This window comes from Orcinus orca, chromosome 14 (assembly GCF_937001465.1).
Source record: "Orcinus orca chromosome 14, mOrcOrc1.1, whole genome shotgun sequence".
Taxonomy (NCBI): Eukaryota; Metazoa; Chordata; class Mammalia; order Artiodactyla; family Delphinidae; genus Orcinus; species Orcinus orca.
Genome location: NC_064572.1, coordinates 65,033,835 through 65,059,955, shown reverse-complemented (window position 1 = coordinate 65,059,955; position 26,121 = coordinate 65,033,835). Strand labels below are relative to the sequence as shown.

General features: G+C 39.0%; 1 protein-coding gene across 2 annotated transcripts in view; it reads right to left on the bottom strand.

Annotated features, from left to right (window-relative positions):
• The window catches only part of CNNM2 (cyclin and CBS domain divalent metal cation transport mediator 2), a 144,259-nt gene that overhangs the window by 57,271 nt on the left and 60,867 nt on the right, over nt 1-26,121 (bottom strand). The window lies entirely within an intron of this gene.

Genomic DNA, 26,121 nt, shown 5'->3' with positions numbered 1-26,121 from the left:
GAAGTCAACGGAGTGATAGGTTAAAAGGGATGAGGAAAAAAAATTCAAACTTAAGAAATACATATTCTGGAATACACTATAAAAATGGGAAAGGTGGGCTTCCCTGGTGGCGCAGTGGTTGAGAGTCCGCCTGCCGATGCAGGGGACACGGGTTCGTGTCCCGGTCCGGGAAGATCCCACATGCCGCGGAGCAGCTGGGCCCGTGCGCCATGGCCGCTGAGCCTGCGCGTCCGGAGCCTGTGCTCCGCAACGGGAGGGGCCACAACAGTGAGAGGCCCACGTGCCGCAAAAAAAAAAAAAAAAAAAAAAAAAATGGGAAAGGTAAGTAAATAACTTATCAAGTTTATTACTGTCTAAATAAGGTACAAAACAAAAAGTAAATCCATAGCAATTCCAGAACTAAAATTCTTTAAAAATCAAAGCACTTTGGAGGGGGCCCGGTAGGGGTGGTGTAGGGACTGAAGGGTATAAGAGAGGAAGATGAAAACTTCTAAGATACTAGTATTTTTTTGAAGTGTGTGTGGGGAATACACACATTTAAAGGTTTAAAATAGGGAAAGATTTTCAATAGGAACAAACACCAGTATATATATTATCAAAATAAGAGTTAAGGACAACCACCAAAACAATAAAACTAGAATGTATAACTTTCAAACAGAAGGACTATTAGATTTAGCCAATAGATGGTAGGAAGAAGACAACAAAAATAAGCAAACAGAAAACATGAAATAAAATAGCTTAAAAAGTCAAAATACAGAAATATTTCATGATCGATATAAATGGGTTTAGCTCACTGACATTCACAGAATAACTTTTTAAAAGATGCAGGTAATATATGCTCACTGTACACAAAACATGATGAAGTAATTTGGAAAACAATTAGAATCTAATGAAGAAATTAAAAATCACCAATAAAATCCCATCTTTCAGACATTTTTCTCTACTGAAGTGTTTATTACATATTTTCCTCAAAAAATACCTTTTTTTGCACTTAAGTCTGAAAATCTTTGCATATCAATCAACGTGGAACCTTATAACGATTTTTAGTGGGTAAATTGTAGTTCTATTTTATATCACCATAATTGTTAGATATCCAGTGTATTTCATTTCCTCTGGGTTAGACATTTCACAGTTGTTTCCAATCTTTCATCTTTCATATAATGTTTGATGCTTCCTCCTGGGAAAACTACCCTTCCCTGACCTCCACAGGATTTAGAGAAGGCCCACAGAGTTTTATGTAATAAGACTGCCCCCTCCATCACTTGGCTCTCCTTCTCAACTGGATAATTCTCATCATCACATTCAAGGCGCCAAACATTTCCCATCTTTAAAACCGAAAAAGCTCTCCAGATTCCCTCTCTCTTTCCTGTTATCATTCCATTTCTCTACTGTTCTTTATAGCAAAACCCTTAACGGAACTGTCTCCATTCACTGTCTCTATTTCCTCATCTTTCCTGTTCTATTCAATGTGTTCCAAACTAGTCGTATCCAATGAAACTACTTTTATGAAGATCCCAATGACCTCTTATTTGGATAAATTCCAAGATCAATTCTTAGCCCTCATCTCGCTCAATTTTCGATTACTCCTTTCCTGAAACAGGCTCTTCACTTGGCTTACACACTTCCCTGGTTTCTCTCCTTAACGGCCACTCCATCGCAAGCTCCCTTGCTAGTTCCTCTCATTCCCCCGACCTCTAGAAGACAGAGTACCCTTGCTCTTCATTCTTGGATCTCTTCTGTTCTCTATGGACACTTACTCACTTGAGTAATTATCTCATTTAGTGTCAAAGTTTTAAATATCATTTATACATCCAACATCCCTACCTGTATCTCCATCCAGATCACTCCTTTGAATGCCAGATTTATATATCCGACTGCCTACCTGACATCTCCACCAGGCTGTCTACCAAGAATATGAAACCTCCTTTCTCTCAATCTGTTCCTCCTTTAGTGGGGGAAGGGATGTACCAACATTCACCGAAATTAGTTGCTCAAGCCAAAAACCTAGTCTTCATCCTTAACTTTTTCCTCACTTCTAATCCTCGGAAAAATATCTAGAATTTGATCTTCTCTCACCACCCACACTGACCCCCCCTTGGTCCCAGCCACTGTTATCTCTCACCTGAACTGCAACAGCTTACTAACTGGTCTCTCTGCCTTACTCTCACTCTCTACGATAAATTGTTTGCAGAATACCCAAAGTAATCTTTTCAAGTTCACTAAAATTCTGTCACTCCCCTGCTCAAAAACTCCCCGTCGCACTTAGAGTAAAAACCTCCCACCATGTCCTGCAAGGCCTTGCTGACCCCTGCGGACCTTTGTAACTTCATGCCCCACCACTCCTGGCTTCCTTTTCTCTAGATGCTTCTTGCTGTTCCTTGAATATGCCAAACATACTCCTGCCTAAGGATCTTTGCTCTCTCTGTTCCCATTTGTGGACCACTCTTCTCTCGATTTTCGTGTTTCTTAGTCCCCCACTTCATTCAGGTCTCTGCTCAAATGTCACCCCTTATGCGGCCTTCCCTCACCATCCCATCTAAAAACAGCTCCCCCCTGCCCCAGTCAAAGGTCCTCTTTCTATGCTATACGTAGCACTTATCAGTATCTGATATTATATTTCATATTTAGTTGCTTAGTCTGCTCCCCACTTAGATACAGAATGCACGAAGGCAGGGACATTATCCTCGTGACACTGTGTCCTCCGTGCCTGGAACGCTGTCTGGCACATAAAGGTACCAAATCTTTGAGTAATACTGACTGCACATCCTCAGCCACACATCTTCATGTGTTTGTCTATTAAGGGCTAATGATGCATCTTTTCCTCCCCCTACAAACAAATCAAGAGATTCAGACAAGAACAATGTAGAAAAAATGTGTTATTACAAAATATTTCAGACGTAAACAGTATAAAAGAAAACAAACATCCATGTACCTATCATCTACTTTAAGGAATAAAACATTATAAATACAGTTGAGCCCCAGGAATACCCACCCACTCCACTGAGGCAGGTTAATATTGGATTTGAAGAAAAATAAAGGAGAGAAAAGTATTTTTTGATTCACCTATTTTTCTCATCTGCTTTTTTAAAAAATGAAAATGAAACTATTTGACAAAGTACTGTAAGTACTTAAAAAAGGGGGGGTGGGGAACAAGGCTCCATAATGCAGTGAGATTGGTGGGCTTTTAACAGAGAAAACAAAAGAAAGGGGAGAAGAAATACTAGGGAAGTGGGCAAAAGGAAGCAGAGGCCTGGTGGGGCATTCATGGCGATACCAGGAGGAGGAGCAAGGCAAGTTAGGAACTAGGTGCTGGTAATCTGTCTTCCCTACTGAACACGTGATTACAGAAGGATTACAAATCAAGCCTGGCTGAGGGATCAGGATCTAATGAGGTACACACCACAGAAAGTTTAGACAACATCGATGTCATCACAGTTTGACACAGAAGCATATATCGAAGTTGCTAAGTGAATGCTGCTGTGTATGACAGAGGGGAAGCAAGCAGGTGGCTCAAAGCATAAGGGGAAGAGAGATGGAAAATCTTTTTAATTAGAAGAATACTTTAAGGATTTAATAAAGTTAGAGTTAAACTGGAAACTCCATGACCCATTAAAAATAGATCTTTTAGATCTTTGTCACTAGAGAGCAGTATCAGTAATCCAACAGAACAATTTCATATGTAATCAAATTTCTAACATATCTAATAGTATCTAACACTATTCTCCCACAAAAGCTACTGGCTCCGCAGAGAATATCTGACTCTAATCTTGGGGGTGGGAGGTGGGTAGGGGGGTGATACATCAGGATGGGACTGGAATGCCTTGTTTTATTTTACTGGATTTATTATCTTTTTGTTGTGTTTTAAAGGTTTAAAGAAAATAGGCTTTTAAAAATCATAATTTTAGTAAGCTAAACTCTGACCAAAGCATAAGTTACTCAGGGGCTGCCTGGGATAGTAGAACCAGAGAGCCTACATTCAAATTCCTGCCCTCTATCCCACTTCAGGCAAAAGGTACTTGAATTTTTGTGCCTCATGGTCTTCATTTGTAAAAGCAAAATAATAATAATAGCACCTGCACCAAAGTCCTTGTGAGGATTAAGTGAGTTAACACATATAAAGCACTTAAACAGTTGGAGAAAATTGTAAGTGCTCTACAAATGTTAGCTATAATTATTATCATCATCATTATTGATAAAACCTGACAAGGCTACGCATACCTTGAGGCCAAGAACAATGTCTTATTTGTCTCTATATTTCCAGCATTTAGCACACTTCCTGGTACCCAACAGGTACTCAATAAATATTGCCTGAATTTAACTGAGTAATTCTAAAATTCTAGCCATTAGGTTGTAGGTTGCAAGCTTTAACACATTAAGGGAACCACCATGATAAATGGCAGGAGCAAAGATAAAAGGGCCAATAAAAACAAGACCCCAAATCTTATACCGTCAAAAAATATTGTTTCTTGGGTATTTTAAAAATTTATTCTGGGTTTCTCAAGGTCTACCTTGTACTAAGGGAGTTTGATTGGGATCAGATAGTAATAGTGGATCAAAATCTAGACCCTTGCTTCCCTGGTGGCACAGTGGTTGAGAGTCCGCCTGACGATGCAGGGGACGCGGATTCGTGCCCCGGTCCGGGAGGATCCCACATGCCGCGGAGCGGCTGGGCCCGTGAGCCATGGCCGCTGAGCCTGCGCGTCCGGAGCCTGTGCTCCGCAACGGGAGAGGCCACAGCAGTGAGAGGCCCGCGTACCCCCCCAAAAAAAAAAAAAAAAAATCTAGACCCTCAGTCTAGAATTACACTAGATTCACTAAAGAATGAGATTCTCCCCCACAATAAATTTAATCTAACAGTTCCCTGTAGAATTAAATTACTTTAACTTTTTCCAACCACCAAAACTTGTTTCTGAATTAAAGTACAATACAGCCTTAACCCATTCAATTCGGGACACCCTTTTGATTTTCCATTGCTCTTGGATTTTCCAGTAGTTTAGTCTCATTTGGGTTAATTACCAGTACTCTAGATGGAAAATTTTCCTGGTAGGTTGTTCCATTCATAGCCATTTAGAAAGCAGTGCTTGCGTCAGACTCTGTTTTCTGCTTGGATAAAGGGGGCTGTTACTTCAAACCCCAATTTTTCTTGGCGTCCCATAGTCACACTTCATTGAGTACACCCTGTGCTTACCTTCTACAAATGACCTTTCAAAGCAACATGCTTCATCTAACCCGCCAAGTTAGCAGATTTACCTTTCCTTAGAGTACTGATTAAGGCCAAAGAGGTTCTAATTCCATCAACAGACATCACATGACTGCAGTAATAGTAATAATTCGCCATTACTGAGGGCCTGTGTATGTTAGGCACTGTGTTTGTATATCTCATTTAATTATACAAGAACCCCATGAAGAAGATATTAATTCCATTTTATAAATCACAAAACTGAGACTTAAAAAGACTAACATTCCCTGGGTTTCTGTCCTCCCTTCAAAGGACTCTAAGTAGATTACTCAAAACGTTTCCTCACACACAATAGGGCCTGCTGAACTACTGTCTTCATTTTATAAGAAATGGAAGGTCAAAGGTTTTATAGCTAAGAAGTACACAGACAAACATGAATTCTAATTGATTCCAAAATCCATCTTGTTAATTATTTTGCTATGCTATCCATACAACTGAATAAGGCCTTTCATAGAACCTCCTTCCACTCTCAGCTAAGGAATGAAAAATCTGCCTGTAAAGGTTCTATTTTGTATTGTAAAAGAAGGAAAACGAAGGAAGGAAAGGCTATGGCAACTTCTGTCTCCGAAGGGTCTTAAGCTCTTATTTAAAACAGCAGATTAGATAAAAGAAACTGGCATCCAGACCCAGATAAAATGGTTTATCAGAGACACTAGTCTGTCATCTTCTTGGTCTGCCGACTTTCCAAATAAAGTCATATTCCTTATCTCTACACCTTGTCTCTGATTCATTGGCCTGTCATGGGGCGAGCAGAGAGAGCTTGGACTGGGTGCCAGCCTGAGGCCCTTTCTGATGAGGAACATGAACAAGACCCCAAAGACCCTAAAACTCCAATTTGCATGACTAGAGCCCATCCTTCCAACCTGTGATAACTGAACAGAGAAGAATATCTGTGCTCATTTGGGTAGACTCCTAGGTACTCCAGAACATGGAAAGGAGCCAAGAGGGAAAAAACTCCCCTTGAAGAAAGAAATGCTGTTTCCTGGAGGGAGGAGGTGGTTTTCCGGCTGAGAGATAGAAGGGGGATTGGATAAAGGCAGAGAGCAAATCAAAGGTGACAAAGCCACGTATGGGGGAAAGACAGATGCAAGGGAGAAAAGCATCTACATTAGCTGTACTGGCACTGTCCGATAGAAATAAAATGTAAACTTAAAAAAATAAAATAAAACAGATTATACCAAACTGACTAGGATCACAGTGAAATCATTAAGTACTGAACCCTTTCTAGAACATTCTTCAATATCTTTAGAACTTCAGTAAATTGCTTTACTTCCAGGTAGATAAATTCAACCATTTTTTGCAATTCAACTTAAGATTTTTCTTTTTTTTTTTTTTTTTTGCGGTACACGGGCCTCTCACTGTTGTGGCCTCTCCCATTGCGGAGCACAGGCTCCGGACGTGCAGGCTCAGCAGCCATGGCTCATGGGCCCAGCCGCTCTGCGGCATGTGGGATCTTCCCGGACCGGGGCACGAACCCGTGTCCCCTGCATCGGCAGGCGGACTCTCAACCACTGTGCCACCAGGGAAGCCCCAAGATTTTATTTTTAATACATGTGTCAAGTCACCTGTCTTTTCTCTCAAAACCCAAATATACGCTATTCTGCAACAGCCCAGTTTTGATTGATGAACTTGCACTCATTTTTAGAAGCTCTCATTCTGTAATTCTTACTGACAGAAAGTATTTTTAAAATTCAACCTAGTGTTCAATGTTCAATTTAACTCTTAAAAAATCAGTTATACCAGGTTATTTCCTAATAATGGTATCTCTAGCAAGGTTTGTTGGGTTTTTTTTTTTTTGTTTTAAGTATTTGTTTTTTCAAATGAGCTTAGAATTTAAAATGGGAATTCAAGGAGCACTCATGCAGTATTTACTAATTATCAAACTTTCATTGAGCTCAATAATTTAACATTCCAACCAGAAAATTGTATTATTAAATACTCCTGACCTGAAACCTACAGCTGTATGTTGCAATCTAATCTTACACAAAAAGTGCAAAAGTATCCTCAATTCTGCAGCTTAAAGGTATTCACAAAATTGAGCCCAAATAATGTCCTAATCACATAAATTAACATCTCCCTAATTAAGGGCTGATATAAAATTTACTTTACTAAGCAAATAGTTTATTGTATATTAATAGTATAAACTGACTACAATTCTATTAGACAATGTTTAAAATAGACAAGAAAGGTTTATTTTAGTTCGATATATATTGCATGCAACTGCTTTCCAGGAAGAATGAAAGCCTACTTTTCTATACCCTTAACAATGGGTAGTCAATCTTTGCATTTCATTTAATGAAATGTGTAAAATATGATGTCTTGTTGATTACTAGGTTAGACTTAACATAGTTTCATGTTTTTGACTACTGGTATTCTTTTTTTCATATCCTCTATTTTTCTACTGGCATATTTATCCTTTTAAAGTTTTATTTAAAAGCTCTTTGTAAATTAAGTATTTTGTGCTATCATTTGTTTTGCAAATATTTATCCCAATCTGTGGTTGTCTTTTAACAGATTTGGCTATAACCCAAAAACTATTAATCTTTTCCTTCATGAATTCTGGGTTTTGTGTAATCTTAGAAAGGCCTTCCAATCAAAAGTGTAAAAACAATGCATTCTCCTGCAGTTGATCTACCTGCAATTTGTTCTGGCCCAAGAGGTGGCCACCTCCTTCTTTTGAGTGTCGTATATACTCCTGAATTCTAAAATTCTAAGTTGATCAGAAAGTGTATCACATTCATATTTTTCATGACTTTAAAAAGTTTAGATCTATTCCACCCTCACTAGTTGTCATCTGTTTTTCTAAACAAGAACACTTTGTAGCCCAAGTCATCCTCTTAACTATGTTAGTTATCCTTTTCCAACTCAATAATGTTTTTCCTGTATTATTGTATCCAAAACTGAAACCGATACTTCAGATGTAATAAACAAACCGATACTTCATTTTAATATATGACCAGGATGGTGCCTCTGTTAGGTTTCATATTTCTTAACAATGCCCAGCACTTCATCCAAACTGTACTGAACCATTGTTTTTAGAACATGGTTTATAATAAGTCTTAGCTCATATTCCTCTGACAAAAAGTATATACTTTATCCTTGTCCACAATGTCAAGAGTTTGATCACTAATGTAGGCACATAAAAAATTCTTAAACATTATCAATGATACCTAGGCAACTATAACATATAAAATCTCTCAGACATTGCTGGTATAAGTGTTAAGTACTTTAACTTCACTGGAGGCCAACTTGGCCAAATCTACCAAAACTGCAGACATTCCTTGATTTATCAATTCTATTTCTAGGAATTCATCCTACAGGTAAACTTACACAAGTGTAAAATGATGTATGGGGCTTCCCTGGTGGCGCAGTGGTTAAGAATCCGCCTGCCAATGCAGGGGACACGGGTTCAAGCCCTGGTCTGGGAAGATCCCACATGCCGCGGAGCAACTAGGCCCATGAGCCACAACTACTGAGCCTGCGCGTCTGGAGCCTGTGCTCCGCAACAAGAGAGGCCGCGATAGTGAGAGGCCCGTGCACCGCGATGAAGAGTGGCCCCCGCTTGCCACAACTAGAGAAAGCCCTCGCACAGAAATGAAGACCCAACACAGCCAAAAGTAAATAAATAAATAAAATTAAAAGGAACTGTACCATTTTAAAAAAAAGGAATCTTTTTTAATCTGATGAAGGATATCTACACAAAATCTACAGCAAACATCATCCTTAACGGTGAAATAGTAAAAGCTTTCCCCCAAAATGGAAAATAAGACAAGGATACCCACTATTTCTTTTATTCAACACTATACTGGAGATCCTAAGCAGTACATTTAGGCGAAAAAACAAACAGTATACAGTTTGGAAAGGAAAGAAATAAAACTCATTATTTGCATGACATGATTGAGTTCACACACACAAAAAATCCACAAGAATCCATAAACAATGAAAATTAAGTGAATTTACCAATATGTTTGATTAAAGGTCAATATACAAGTCAATTATTCTACGTATCAACAACCAACAATTCCAAAAATAGAACCATTTACAACAGCATTTACAAATGAAATATTTAAGAATAAACTAGCAAAATAAAACCTCTACACAGAAAACTACAAGTGTTATTGAAAGAAATTAAAGACTACATCAATAACAGAGGGTGATATATCATGTTCAGAGATTTGAATGTTGTAAAGACATCAGTTCTTCCTCAAACTGATCTCTGGAGTCAATACAATCCCAATGAAACTTCCAGCAGGTTCATGTATGTGGAAACTGATATTAATTATAAAATTTAGATGAATATGCAAAGGTCCAAGAAAAGCTGAGTCAGTGTTGAAGAAGAAATACAAAGTTCAAGGACTTATATTAGCATATTAGCAAGTACCAAGTCTCATACAAAACTGAAGTAATTAGGAGTATGGTACTGGCACAGAGAGAGAAACTGATCAATGGAACAGAACAAACAAACATAGACAAAGGAATCTTATAAAATGCTGGTAGGAATGTAAACTGACACAATTACTTTGAAAACTGTTTGGCATTATTTACTAAAACTGAATATAAGTATATCCTAAGACCTTGCTACTCAAAGTGTGGTCCAGAACCAGTACAGCTGGAATTCCCTTAAGCTTGTTAAAAATGCAAGCCCCATCCCAAATCTACTGAAGCAGAATGTGCATTTTAACAAGACCCCCAGGTGACTGATGTGCACAGGACAGTTTGAGAAGCACTGCCCTAGGATCCATCAATTTCATTCACTGGTATACATATGCCCATCAGAAATGCATACAGATGTCCACCAAGAGACATGTACAAGAGTATTTATAATAACACTATTAATAGCCAAAACCAAAAACTGCCCCAATGCTGAACAATGGAAAGAATAAGTTGTGGGGTAATCACAAAATAGAGTCCTATTCAGCAATAAGAAGGAACACTTGTAACTACAACTCACAAATACAATGCTGCATAAAAGAAGCAGACCAAAAGAATACACCTGGTATGTTTTAATTTACATGAAATACAAAAAAAGGAAAAACTATCAATGCTGAAGTCAGGGCAGTGGTTATGACCTTTACGTGACGTGGGACCATTATTCCCTCTTAGTTACTATTTCTTGATATGCATAGTTTTACATGGGTGGGAAAATCCATCAAGCTGTATATATACTTGCATTTTGTGTACTTTCTGTATATATGTTATACTTTTTAAAACTTTCATTAAGAAGTACCAGAAGGTTAAATGGGTCAACTATATAGAAAATGTATTCTCTCAATAAATCTGTTTTGTTTTTTTTTTAAGTTCTGGAAGGAAACACACTAAAATCTAAATAGTTATCTCTGGGAGATAAGATTTATAATGGTTTTCTTTTGTTTACTCTTCTGAGTTTCTCATTTCTTACTTTCTACCAGTAAGGACACTAATTTAATAAGTTATTTTACAAATTTTTGTGGAGGAAGATTGGGAGATTATCCCTAGTGGTGACCTCCCAAGGGTTTCAGTGACACTGGGAAACCATTCAAAAACTAAGTAATTCTTACTATAACTGAATAAAAACATTTTACTTCTAAAATCTAATTTATGGCACCCACATACAAGGCAAACTGAAACAAAATTTCTTCTATGAATTACCATAATGTTTTCTAGTTTTCAAAAAGTTCCTAAAGAGGAACCCAGCTAGCTTAGTAGAGAAAATACAAACAAAATTTCAATGACTCAAGTTGAGCTCTGTGGTGTTAGAAAAAATTTTAACCAGAAATATGTTAAGCTATAGATATCTTTTCATGTCAATATTTTAAAATCTACCTTATCCTCTCCCCTCTTTTTTTTTAAACAGCTATGAGACATAATTCACAGGCCATACATTTCACCCAAAGTATACAATTTAATGGTTTTTAGTATAGAGTTGTATGACCATCACCACTATCTAAAACTGCAGAACTTTTTCATCACCCCCAAAAGAAACCCATACCAATCAGCAGTCACTCCCATGTCTCCCAACCCCTTACCCCCACCATTAGGCAAGCATTAATTCACTTTCTGTCTCTACAGATTTGCCTGTGCTGGACATTCAACAATTTTTTGTAGTTTACTGAGTACAAGGTTTACAATTCTTTTGTTAAATATAATATACTCCTAAGTATTCTATTGTCAATAAAATTTTCTTAATTTCATTGTTGACTGTTCATTGTGAATGCATAGAAATACAAGTGACTTTCCTATACTGTTGCTCTTGTATCCTCCCTGCCATCCCGCTAAATTCATTTATTAATTCTAATAGTTCTGTAGTGGATTCCTTAGGATTTTCTACATACAAGATCGTGTCATCTGCAAACATAGTGTTACTTCCTCCTTTCCAATCTGGGTACCTACCTTATCCTTCTTTAGGGGCTACAGGTTATTCCTCTTTTTTTTTTTTTTTTTTTTTTGCGGTACACGGTCCTCTCACCGTCGTGGCCTCTTCCGTTGTGGAGCACAGGCTCCGGACGCGCAGGCTCAGCGGCCATGGCTCACAGGCCTAGCCGCTCCGCGGCATGTGGGATCTTCCCGGACCGGGGCACGAACCCACGTCCCTTGCATCGGCAGGCGGACTCTCAACCACTGCGCCACCGGGGAAGCCCAAGGGGCTATAGATTATTCATCACACATTGATTTTTTCTTTTTTTGGCTGCGTTGGGTCTTCGTTGCTGCGTGCAGGGGCTACTCTTCATTCACCACAACTAGAGAAAGCCCCCACACAGCAACGAAGACCCAACACAGCCAAAAATAAATAAATTAAATAAATAATTTTTTAAAAAAAGAGGGCTTCCCTGGTGGCGCAGTGGTTAAGAATCCACCTGCCAATGCAGGAGACATGGGTTCGAGCCCTGGCCCGGGAAGATCCCACATGCCACGGAGCAACTAAGCCCGTGCGCCACAAGTACTGAGCCTGCACTCTAGAGCCCACGAACCACAACTACTGAGCCCACGTGCCACAACTACTGAAGCCCACTCACCATAAAGCCCATGCTCTGCAACGAGAAGCCACCGCAATGAGAAGCCCGTGCACTGCAACGAAGAGTAGCCCCCCGCTCATCGCAACTAGAGAAAGCCCGTGCACGGCAAGGAAGACCCAAAGCAGCCAAAAATAAATAAAATTTATTTTTTAAAAAAAGATATTAATGTGATGGTAATGTGTGATGAATAAGCTGTCTTAAAGACCATCCTGCCTAGAGGCAACACAGTATTTTTCAAGTTCCTTGAAGTTGTTCACTCTGAATTAGCATACACACATTAAGGATACATGTTAATTTCTAGAACAAAATAGTAGCCTAGGAATAATATAATACTCACATGGGGTTACATTTGATAGCGAAAGAAAAGAGTGGAAAGTACTTATCTTTAGGGGTATTGAGTAGCTTGTCAATTATGCATATTGATGCAGTTAGCCAGGTCATTCTAATTTCCTTTGCTACTACACTAAATAAAGCCCTGATGGGCTTCCTTGCTCTAGATGCTGGTAAAACTACTCTGCAAATGTAAGTATGCATTCACTGAGCTCCCATCCCACTGCCTGAAGTCACATGTGCATTATGAGTAAGAAAGCCACAAATGGGGCTTCAGTATAAAAAGGAAATAATCTTGTTTTTACATAAGCACTCATGAAAATGTTTTTCTAAAAGCCAACTAGGTGGGTACAATTTTATGGGGCATCAAAATAGATTTTACAAACTCTCTATAACTTAGAGATATCCAGAAGCAGGGGGAAAAAATAAAACTTGAATGCTGACCTAAGGCTATAAAGGTGGTATATGTCCTGTGTAGTACAAGCCACGTTAAATATATGATGTTTTATGCTCAAGGAGATATCTGTTCTAAACCTTCATGTAGTCTAGGGGTAATGTCACTATTCTTTTATTCTTTCAGTGTTTTATTCTTTTAGTTGCTACATATTATGATATACTCAGTCATTTTTTTTTTAAGGGAGAGGAAATGAACTATAAAATCATGTTAGAAATCTAATGGGACTGCCAGGGGCTTCCCTGGTGGTGCAGTGGTTAAGAATCCACCTGCCAATGCAGGGGACAAGGGTTCAAGCCCTGGTCCAGGAAGATCCCACGTGCCACAGAGCAACTAAGCCCACGAGCCACAACTACTGAGCCTGTGCTCTAGAGCCCACGAGCCACAACTACTGAGCCCGTGTGCTACAACTACTAAAGCCCCCGTGCCTAGAGCCCGTGCTCCGCAACAAAGAGAAGCCACCGCAATGAGAAGCCTGAACACTGCAATGAAGAGTAGCCCCCACTCACCGCAACTAGAGAAAGCCTGCACGCAGCAACGAACACCCAATGCAGCGAAAAATAATTTTTTTAAAAACAAGAAATCTAATGGGACTGCCAAGAAAAGTAAGCATATCCTTCTTGCTTAATATTGTAGCTTTATCTCTGGATGAAATACATTACATTGATTAGAAACTTCATACAGGATCACACAATGGTACCTTTCATCTATACTATATGGGTCTTCTTCCTGAACTGCTTTTTCATAGAAATTATGCTTTACAAATATTTAAACAATTTAAATACAGCTGGTCTATAGCATGTGAAATTTACATTTTAGATGCTGCACGTGTAAATATTAAAACCAAAACACTAGACTTCACATCTGTTTTTCCATTATATTTAAATTGTTCATCAGAATTTGAAACAAACTTTTACATACACTCAGTATCTAAATTATAAGCAGGTTGTATTCCTATGTTTCTAAATCAGAAGTAAAATTTCCCAGAGGAATAATGTCATAAATTGTGATAAGATTTTTCATAAAAACCTGTTTATTAGAGTTGCTAAAATCTACTATGTAAAATACAGTATCGGACTCAGCAATAATATTGAGTCAATAAACTTCTGTGGGCTTAGTAACCTAAGCATTAATTGTGATAAAATGGAACGTTATTTTTAATACTTAGCAAAGGCATTATTTTTTAAGATCTTTTAAAAATAATTTGACTTTTGTTCCCCCTTCACACTCATTTTTTTTTTTCAGATCTAATTATAGTCTTTTAATGCTTTGAGAAGAAATACAAATAAATTCAGAGATACTTTGGAAGAATAATAGGTTATACAGCAAGTGCTGAGATAATCTCAAGCTGATGAGCTTACAGGTCAGCTTTATTTATTTTTAACACCTTTATTGGAGTATAATTGCTTTACAATGGTGTGTTAATTCCTGCTGTATAACAAAGTGAATCAGCTATACATATACACACATCCCCATATCTCTTCCCTCTTGTGTCTCCCTCCCTCCCACCCTCCCTATCCCACCCTTCTAGGTGGTCACAAAGCACCGAGCTGATCTTCCTGTGCTATGCAGCTGCTTGCTACTAGCTATCGGTTTTACATTTGGTAGTTCACACTCATTTTTAAATTGATTTGATGAGGTCCTCAATGTCTATAATGTCAATGCTAAGAAAAAACATACAAAGAAGTAAACTAACACAATAGCAGTTAATTGGAAAAAACACAAATAATATTATTTCCTTCACGGGGAAAAAGCAAAGTTGAAACTTTAGGAACACAACTTTTCTTCTTTACCCCTTTTGCTATGGCTATGACCACACGGCAATAACAAAACTGAAGAATGTGCATAAGCACATGGTGGTAATGTTCATGCAAGATGTTCATGAGTCATGCGCTTCCTGTATTTCAGAGGGCCTGTACTATATTTCTTCAATGGTATTTCAAATTCAAACATAAAAATCTTTATCTTCTATTTGGGGGTACATTAAATATCAGTGGGTTCATTGTATATGGTCAGATAAACAATTACTTACTATCATGAAAACACTCATTTTCTGGGCTTCCCTGGTGGCACAGTGGTTAAGAATTCACCTGCCAACGCAGGGGACATGGGTTCGAGTCCTGGTCCAGGAAGGTCCCACATGCTGCGGAACAACTAAGCCCGTGCACCACGACTACTGAGCCTGCGCTCTGAAGCCCATGAGCCACAACTATTGAGCATGCGTGCTACAACTACTGAAGCCTGTGCACCTAGAGCCCGTGCTCCGCAACAAGAGAAGCCACCACAATGAGAAGCCCGCGCACCGCAGCAAAGAGCAGCTCCCGCTCGCTGCAATTAAAGAAAGCCCGCACACAGCAAAGAGGACCCAACACAGCCAAAAATAAAGATAAAATAAATTTAAAAAGAAAAACAAGCAAAAAGCCCCACTCATTCTTACTTTCAAGAAGACATTTATTTACCTCATCTACATTTCCAGATGCTCAGTGAGGTTTTTCCACTCAGGTGACAAGAGCACTTTTCATCTCTGTTCTTTAAGAAATATTTGGCTTCAAAATGAAGAACAAACATACATCAACGTAACCTGAAATCTAGTCATTCCTTTCCCCTGGCATTAAGTAACTTGGATTTGCCTTGTAATAACAGGTTACTGAGGGAATATGGTGCAATGTTCCTTAACTGAAGCATCAGCTCTCCAGGCCAGGCGCACACGGCTCCTAACAGGGCTTGTTTGTACAATCTGCTCCCTTTGCCCTGTGAACCTAGGGCTACTGCAGCCCTCCCAATCACTTCCCTACAACATGCCTTAGCAAATGCTCAACCTCACTTTTACTTTCTCTTTTCCCACTACCTTACTTTTACTGCTTATCCTAAATGGATCATTTGGTCATTCTGTTTCTTTATACTTTACTACCTGTTTTCGTGAGTGGGCCCTACAACTAGAAAATACCCCTCATGAACAAAGACTCACCTGAAGCTATCATCAAATTTTTAATGTTTCAATATTCATACAAAGGTGTTATTTTTCCAAATAGACTAGAAATCCAGCACTGTGCTGTTTATCTTTTGCAATGGAGTGATATGGGGTCTAATTCCCTTCCCCTTGTGTCTAGGCTGACCCTACTGACTTACCAGTAACCAAAAGAATGAGCAGAACTGATGCAATTTCTGAGACTAGGTCAGAAGAACCCTAGCAGTTTCTTCTGGTTCTCTAGGGATGTTTGATCTCTAGACAGGCCATCTCCAAAAGTTCCCAGCGCAGATTCTCCCTCTCAGAATACAGCCAGCAGGCGTACAGATTCAAGTTACATAGAGAGGCCATGTATAAGTGCTCCAGTCAGCAGTTTCAGCTGAGCAGCGCCTTCAAGTCATCCCAGCCTGGACACTAGACACGTGAGTAAAGAAGTCTCCAGATGATTCTGGCCTCCAGCTGTTTGACTCTGCCTTTCAAGTCTTCTCAGCTAAAACCCTAGACTTCGGAGTACAGAGCAAGCCATCCCTGTTATGCCGTGTCTGAAATCCACAGAATCTGTGGGTATGATAAAATGATTATTTTTTAAACCACTAACATTTGAGGGTACTTTGTTACACGGCAACCAATAACTGTAACAGAGTTCCCAGTTAATGAATTCCAGAAAGAAAATAGAGAAAAGAGAACTAGCAAAGTAGTATTTAGAAAGAACATGCATCTTCAAATTAAAATGGCCTACCAATGGCCAATACAACAAATTTAAAAGATTTATGTCAAGACATATTGCAGTCTTTCAAAGATCAAGTATAAAATCAGTCCTCTAGGGCTTCCCTGGTGGCGAAGTGGTTGAGAGTCTGCCTGCCAGTGCAGGGGACACGGGTTCGTGCCCCGGTCTGGGAAGATCCCACATGCCGCAGAGTGGCTGGGCCTGTGAGCCATGGCCGCAGAGCCTGCACGTCCGGAGCCTGTGCTCCGCAACAGGAGAGGCCACAACAGTGAGAGGCCCGCGTACCCCAAAAAAAAAAAAAAAAAAAAAAATCAGTCCTCTACATTGGAACAAGAATTAGGATAAGACTGGCCTCCTCACCATTAAGACTGGATACTAGCAGGGCTTCCCTGGTGGTGCAGTGGTTAAGAATCCACCTGCCAATGAAGGGGACATGGGTTTGAGCCCTGGTCTGGGAAGATCCCAAATGCCATGGAGCAACTAAGCCGTGCGCCACAACTACTGAGCCCGTGCACCTAGAGCCCATGCTCTGCAACGAGAAGCCACCGCAATGAGAAGCCTGAGCACCATAAAAAAGAGTAGACCCCACTCACCGCAACTAGAGAAAGCCCACGCACAGCAACAAAGACCAACACAGCCAAAAATAAATTAAATTTAAAAAAAGACTGGATGCTAGCAGACAATAAAGCAATCCATCAAAAGTCTCAGGGAAAATTTTTTCAACCTAGAATTTCACACCCAACTAGCCATTACATGTACAGGCTGAATAAAAGGACTCAAAGTGTACCTTCTTCACATCTTTCAATAAGATGGTCCTTAAGGATATGTTCCATCATTATCAGGGAGTATGTCAAGAAAGGAGGAAATACGGGATTCAGGAAACAAGCTAGGAAAGCAATAATGGGAATTCACAGGGTGATAACTAGAAGTAACTGCCTAAAGAGTAATCAGTCTCGTCTGGAGCAACAATGGGCTCCAGGGAGGTTTCAGGGAGGAAGGGAGACTAGAACTCAGTAGATTATACAATAAAATGGAGAGGTTGAAAATAATTGACAATATAATAAAGGCAAGCATCTCAAAGAACAAGAAAAGCAGAAAAAAAGACACTATACAGGGCTTCCCTGGTGGCTGCAGTGGTTAAGGATCCGCCTGCCAACGCAGGGGACACAGGTTTGAGCCCTGGTCCGGGAAGATCCCACATGCTGCAGAGCAACTAAGCCCATGCACTACAACTGCTGAGCCTGAGCTCTAGAGCCCACGAGCCACAACTACTGAGCCCGCACGCCTAGAGCCCATGCTCTGCAACAAGAGAAGCCACCACAATGAGAAGCCCGCACACCACAACAAATAGTATCCCCCACTCGCCACAACTAGAGAAAGCCCGCACACAGCAACGAAGACCCAACGCAGCCAAAAATAAATAAATAAAAAATAAGACACTATACAAGAAAGGAAATGTAGTCAAGGTACAGTACTAGGATGAGAAGTGAACAGTATTTATACAGTCATAATAATGTAAGTGATTTATTGATTTGTATATAGGTTGAATCTAAGACAACCGTAGTTACCTTACAGAATGAAATCAAAATCTCACCAGCTTTGATAATATATTGATAAAAGTCCTTTACTTTTAATAACAAAATGTAAAAAGACGTCACAAATTGGAATTATAAGAGGGAAGATGAAAAAAAAGGTAGAGGCACTACTGTTCTAACTATTGAAAACAGAAAAAAATAACTGATAAAACCAAACTTTAGTTTTTTGAAAAGGTCAAAAAAATTGCTAAATCTCTAGCAAGAGTAACAAAGAGAAAAACATAACACAAATTTTATCAGGAATGAAAAGAGGAAATTTCATTACAGACATTAAAAAGTTAATAAGACATTAAAAGAAGAGAATACTACAAACAATGCTACAACACATAAATTCAACAATTTAGGTGAAAGGGGCCAATTCCTTAAACTTCAAACTAGCAAAACTCATCCAAGATGAAATAAATAACCCTAACATTTAACAAAATTTAATTGTAGATAAAAACCTGTTTTTATCTCTTTATCCAGATATAGAGAACTAGTGGTTACCAGTGGGGAGAGGGTAGTGGGGAGGGGGCAATATAGGGGTAGGGAATTAAGAGGTACAAACTATTAGGTATAAAATAAGCTACAGAGCTTCCCTGGTGGCGCAGTGGTTAAGAATCCGCCTGCCAACACAGGGGACACGGGTTTGAGCCCTGGTCTGGGAAGATCCCACATGCCGCGGAGCAACTAAGCCCGTGCGCCACAACTACTGAGCCTGTGAACCACAACTACTGAAGCCCATGTGCCTAGAACCCATGCTCTGCAACGAGAAGCCACCACAATGAGAAGCCCACACACTGCAATGAAGAGTAGCCCCCGCTCACTGCAACTAGAGAAAGCCCGTGCTCAGCAACAAAGACCCAATGCAGCCAAAAATAAAATAAATTTTAAATAAATAAAATAAGCTACAAAAATATACTGTACAACATGGGGAATGTAGCCAATATTTTACAGTATCTATAACTGGAGTATAACCTTTAAAAATTGTGAATCACTATATCATACGCCTGTAACTTATAAAATATTATATAGCAACTATACTTCAGTTAAAAAAAAAACAACAACAACATTCTGGAGAAAAAATCTCCAGGCCCCTATGATTTCACTGGTGAATTCTACCAAACATTTAAAAAAGAAGTAACACTAAATATATATAATCTCTACAGAAAATATAAGAGGTAGGTACCCTTCCCATCTTATGAGACCAGCATCAACCTGATTCCAAAGCCAGACCAAAACACTAAAGTAAAACTACAGACCAGTATCCCTTCCTTATAAACTTATATGCAAAATTTCTCAACATAATACAGTCAGCCTTCTTTATTGGTGGGTTCAACATCTGAATTCAATTAACTGTGGATCAAAGATTTCAGGAGAATTCTATCAAACATTTAGAGAAGAGCTAACACCTATCCTTCTCAAACTCTTCCAAAATATAGCAGAGGGAGGAACACTCCCAAACTCATTCTACAAGGCCACCATCACCCTGATACCAAAACCAGACAAAGATGTCACAAAGAAAGAAAACTACAGGCCAATATCACTGATGAACATAGATGCAAAAATCCTCAACAATATACTAGCAAACAGAATCCAACAGCACGTTAAAAGGATCATACACCATGATCAAGTGGGGTTCATCTCAGGAATGCAAGGATTCTTCAGTATATGCAAATCAATCAATGTGATACACCATATTAACAAACTGAAGGAGAAAAACCATATGATCATCTCAATAGATGCAGGGAAAGCTTTCGACAAAATTCAACACCCATTTATGATAAAAACCTTTCAGAAAGTAGGCATAGAGGGAACTTTCCTCAACATAATAAAGGCCATATATGACAAACCCACAGCCAACATCGTCCTCAATGGTGAAAAACTGAAACCATTTCCACTAAGATCAGGAACAAGACAAGGTTGCCCTCTCTCACCACTATTATTCAACATAGTTTTGGAAGTTTGAGCCACAGCAATCAGAGAAGAAATAAAAGGAATCCAAATCGGAAAAGAAGAAGTAAAGCTGTCACTGTTTGCAGATGACATGATACTATACATAGAGAATCCTAAAGATGCTACCAGAAAACTACTATAGCTAATCAATGAATTTGGTAAAGTAGCAGGATACAAAATTAATGCACAGAAATCTCTTGCATTCCTATACACTAATGATGAAAAATCTGAAAGTGAAATTAGGAAAACACTCCCATTTACCATTGCAACAGAAAGAATAAAATATCTAGGAATAAGCCTACCTAAGGAGACGAAAGACCTGTATGCAGAAAATTATAAGACACTGATGAAAGAAATTAAAGATGATACTTTATATACTACCCAAAGCAATCTATGGATTCAATGCAATCCCTATCAAACTACCAATGTCATTCTTCACAGAACTAGAACAAAAGATTTCACCATTTGTATAGAAACACAAAGGACCCCGAATAGCTAAAGCAATCTTGAGAAAGAAAAACGGAGCTGGAGGAATCAGGCTCCCAGACGTCAGACTATACTACAAAGCTATAGTAATCAAGACAAGATGGTACTGGCACAAAAACAGAAATATAGATCAACGGAACAGGACAGAAAGCCCAGAGATAAACCCACGCACATATGGTCACCTTATCTTTGATAAAGGAGGAAAGAATATAGAGTGGAGAGAAGACAGCCTCTTCAATAAGTGGTGCTGTGAAAACTGGACAGCTACATGTAAAAGAATGAAATTAGAACACTCCCTAACACCATACACAAAAATAAACTCAAAATGGATTAAAGAACTAAATGTAAGGCCAGACACTATCAAACTCTTACAGGAAAACATAGGCAGAACACTCTATGACATAAATCACAGCAAGATCCTTTTTGACCCACCTCCTAGAGAAATGGAAATAAAAACAAAAATAAACAAATGGTACCTAATGAAACTTAAAAGCTTTTGCACAGCAAAGGAAACCATAAACAAGACGAAAAGACAACCCTCAGAATAGGAGAAAATACTTGCAAATGAAGCAAGTGACAAAGTATTAATCTCCAAAATTTACAAGCAGCTCATGCAGCTCAATATCAAAAAAACAAACAACCCAAATCCAAAAATGGGCAGAACACCTTTTGGTTTTTGGTTTTGGTTTTTGTCTCAAACAACTCACTGAAGTGTCTCAAAGGAGATCAAGTTTTGCCAAAATGAACCCTGCTTGAGTTAACTGGTCAAAGGGATGGATTCTGGCCCTCTCAGGATTCCTTCTCCAGTCAGAGTGGGGAACTGGTCCACGTGTTTACTGCTGGGTTCACTGCAGCATCCAACCCAAAAGGCACGAGAAGAAGAAAACGCAACGGGTGGAGCTGGGCTTGAGTCCAGCGTCACAGTCTGGCCCCTGCTACACGAGGCTGCCCTGCGTGACGAAAGGCGGAAGTAGGGAGCTGAAGGACTCGGGAGGGGGCCGGGGAGATGTGAGGGAGTCTGGTGTTCCAGGTGAACGAGAAGAAAGGGGTTGGTCGAGGGTTTGGTGCTACAGTCGGAAGATTTGCAAATGCTAACACATTCCCCTGTGAGGCACATCACCTTTTGTCAGTTATTGTGAATATGTGTATTTTAAGCAATAAGATTCAGCTGGTCAGACTTTTCTGGGCAGTCTCGGTGACGCATTTCCTGTGCTGTGATTGTTCTGAAGACGGAGTGGCTCTAACCACTGTGAGAAGCCCAAATAAAATCGATCCCCGAAAAAAGAAAAAAAATAGGCAGAAGACCTAAATAGACATTTCTCCAAAGAAGATATACAGATTGCCAACAAACACATGAAAGAATGCTCAACATCATTAATCATTAGAGAAATGCAAATCAAAACTACAATGAGATACCATCTCACACTGGTCAGAATGGCCATCATCAAAAAATCTACAAACAATAAATGCTGGAGAGGGTGTGGAGAAAAGGGAACCCTCTTGCACTGTTGGTGCGAATGTAAATTGATACAGCCACTATGGAGAACAGTATGGAGGTTCCTTAAAAGACTAAAAATAGAACTACCATACGACCCAGCAATCCCACTACTGGGCATATACTCAGAGAAAACCATAATTCAAAAAGAGTCGTGTACCAAAACGTTCATTGCAGCTCTATTTACAATAGCCAGGATATGGTAGCCACCTAACTGTCCATCAACAGATGAATGGATAAAGATGTGGCACATATATACAATGGAATATTACTCAGTCATAAAAAGAAACGAAATTGAGTTATGTGTAGTGAGATGGATGGACCTAGAGTCTGTCATACAGAGTGCAGTAAGTCAGAAAGAGAAAAACAAATACTGTATGCTAACACATATATATGGAATCTTAAAAAAAAAAAAGAAAAAAAATGGTCATGAAGAACCTAGGAGCAAGACAGGAATAAAGACACAGACCTACTAGAGAATGGACTTGAGGATATGGGGAGGGGGAAGGGTAAGTTGGGACAAAGTGAGAGAGTGGCGTGGACATATATACACTACCAAACTTAAAAAAGATAGCTAGTGGGAAGCAGCTGCATAGCACAGGGAGATCAGCTTGGTGCTTTGTGACCACCTAGAGGGGTGGGATAGGGAGGGTGGGAGGGAGGGAGACGCAAGAGGGAAGAGATATAGGGACATATGTATATGTATAAATGATTCACTTTGTTATAAAGCAGAAACTAACACACCATTGTAAAGCAGTTATACTCCAATAATGATGTTAAAAAAAAAGATTTCAGGAAAAGAAAAGCAAAAAAATAACAAAACTTCAATTTCCTTCACACAGGCAACTATTTACACAGTATTTGCATTATATTTAAACTACTTATATAACATTTATATTGTATTAAGTATTATAAATAATCTAGAGATGATATAAAATATAAGGGAGAATGGCATAGGTTATATGCAAATACTACACCATTTTATAAAAGGGACTTGAGCATCCTAGGATTTTGGTATCCATCACGGTCTTGGAACCAATCCCCTGAGGATACCAAGGAATGACTGAATTAACAAACGTCTAGCCAAACCAGGCCAATAATCTACTCTGGCCATTGGAAATGTATGAAACACACCATCCTATATGGTGTGTTTCTACTATATGTTTTTTAATGCACCCAAGTAGTAAATATAATTATCAAAAATCCAAATAGTATGGTAAGCTCAAAGGGGAGTATGCATTCATTCAATTAACAGTTTCTGAATATCAAGTTCTATAAGTCAGTTACAAATAAGCCAAGGACAATGTCCTAGAAGAAATGACTACCTAGAAAGGAGATACAGAAACGTGTGTTATATAGTCGTCTTTTGGTATGGGGGTGGGGTCGGTTCCAGCACACCACCCTCCGTACCAAAATCCAGGAATGCTCAACTACCTCATACAAAATGGCACAGTATTTGCATATAACCTAAGCACATCCTCCCTGATACTCTGTATCATCTCTAGATTATTTATAATACCTAATACATGTAAATGCTATGTAAACAGATGTAAATACAATATAAATGCTATGTAAATAGTTGCTAGCAAGCAGCAAAAATAAGTTTTGTTTCTTGGAAATTTCTGGAAATTTTTTCAATACTTTATACCCACCTGTTTGTTGCATACACGGATGGGGGACACATGGATTACCCATCTGCCACTATCGAAAATCCAACCTGGGGTACTTATACCTGGGAGGGTATAATTATGATCCCCATTTTCTAGATCAGGGAACTGAAGGTTGGAGAGATCAACTAGATCTGCTCTAGATAGATTCCACAGCTGGAAAATGAGAGTGCCAAGGTTCAAATCCAGGGCCTGGGCTATTAACTACTGTGATTATGACGTGGCAGGCAAGAGAATCAGGAACGGGCAAGGAATCACACTCCCACTCACAAGTATGTAGACAGTGCACAGCTCAACCTCGCAGCCTTCCCCCGACACATACTCCCCCCTCCCATTCATTAGCACCCAAACAGAAAGGCAGAAAGGAATTGGAGCTGCTCCTCATAAAGGATGCCCCCAACTGATGTGGGTACCAGAGCACAGTCTTTGGCAGGTATGTTTATTTTGGAAGAAGAATGCCAAGCGACACAATTTCTGCCTTCAGAAAGCTTAGTCTAGTTTATACCCAAGATCATGTCCTCAAATTGTCCGCAAATATGTGGTGTGCTCAGGGATTGTAATACATGTGCACATACACATCAGTGTGTGTACAGTAGATATAATAGTCATGTAAATGCACATGTATATGGAGAACAGTATAGATTTTCTCTAAAAAAAAAAAATCCTAGTAGCGCCATTCTACTTAATAACGTAATACTTCACAGCTGAGCTAAATGGACTCTCACCCTAGCTATGAGAATTTTTTAAGTTTACTATGAGTATAACCAAGACTTTAAGGGTTACTGGTTAAACTATTAGGAACTCTTTCAAAGTAGCCTCAAGCACTTAGAAGTATCCATTTACATGCAAAACCAAGGCTCAGGTAATTGCAAATTCCTTAAGGATCATGCTAGGTAACATGTGATTTATGTTTTATGTACATGTGCATATACACACAAATGACAATATAACATTCCTTGAAAACTACTGTGTTTAAGATTTTAAGCTAGTTGAGACTGGCCTTCCCTCTACTCCCTCATGTTAGTATGGCTTTACTACATATGATGGAATTTAAGAAATAAAGTAATGAAAATTCTAAGAGCTAAGCAAACCAATTAGGAGAAAGTGGCATAACAGCATAATGGAAAAAATTAGATGTCACAGTTCAAATCCGGAGACCATATACCACAATTTTAAAACGAAGTAACCCCAAAGAATAAAAATATCCATTGTAATCAATAGTTTATTTTCTTCAATTATTTCTATCCCATTTTAGCTAGAAAGGGTTTCATGAGGGAGAAGAGTACACAAAGGGGGCACACTCTTTCAAAATTACAAATTTCCTAGGACCACAATGGAAAATATAAAAAGTTGGGTCTAAAGGGGTTCAGAACAAGCCTCCCAAAACTGTGCCATTTTTGCATGAGGCAATTGAGCTAAAGGCAATCAAGATCCTGCAGGTTCAGGAGAAACCTCTATCCCTCCCGAAACTACCTAGAAGAATTTATATTGGAGATTTATTTTTTAGAAAAGGTTATTATCTGAGAAATTTTATCTAAGTGGCCCCCATCCACATGGAGAACACACATCTAATCACCACATGTCTACTCTTCTTGTCTGGTAAGTGACCCTCCTGTCCTTGGAGGCCCCAGACCCTTATCCCATTCCTTAGCTCAGGATGGCATGTATGCTTCCTTTTACCTTTCTGTCTCTCAGCCTCTCATGTATATGCAGTTCCCATACATAACAAATGTTTTTCTTCCAGTTTTAATGACATATACTTGACATACATACAGCACTGTGTAAGTTTAAGATGTACAGTATAATGATTTGACAGCATGAAACGATTATCACGAGATTAGTGAGCATCCACCATGTGAGCATCCACCATCTCATATACAAATTAAAGAAACAGAAGAAGTTTCTTTCCTTGTGATGAGAATTCTTGATGGTAAATCCTAACAAGTTTCATATGTAACACACAGCAATGTTAATTATATTTATCATGTTGTACATTACATCCCTAGTACTTATTTTTCTGATAACTGGAAGTTTCTACCTTTTGATTGCCCTCATCCAATTCCTCTTCCCTCTCCCTCCCGCCTCTGGTAACCACAAATCTGATCTCTTTTTCTATGAATTTGTTTGTTTCTGAAATATAGTTGACCTAGGAACTAACATAGTTTAATACTACACAATAGTGATTTGATAGTTCTAGACATTTCAAAAGGAGTACCACAATAAATCGTTATGA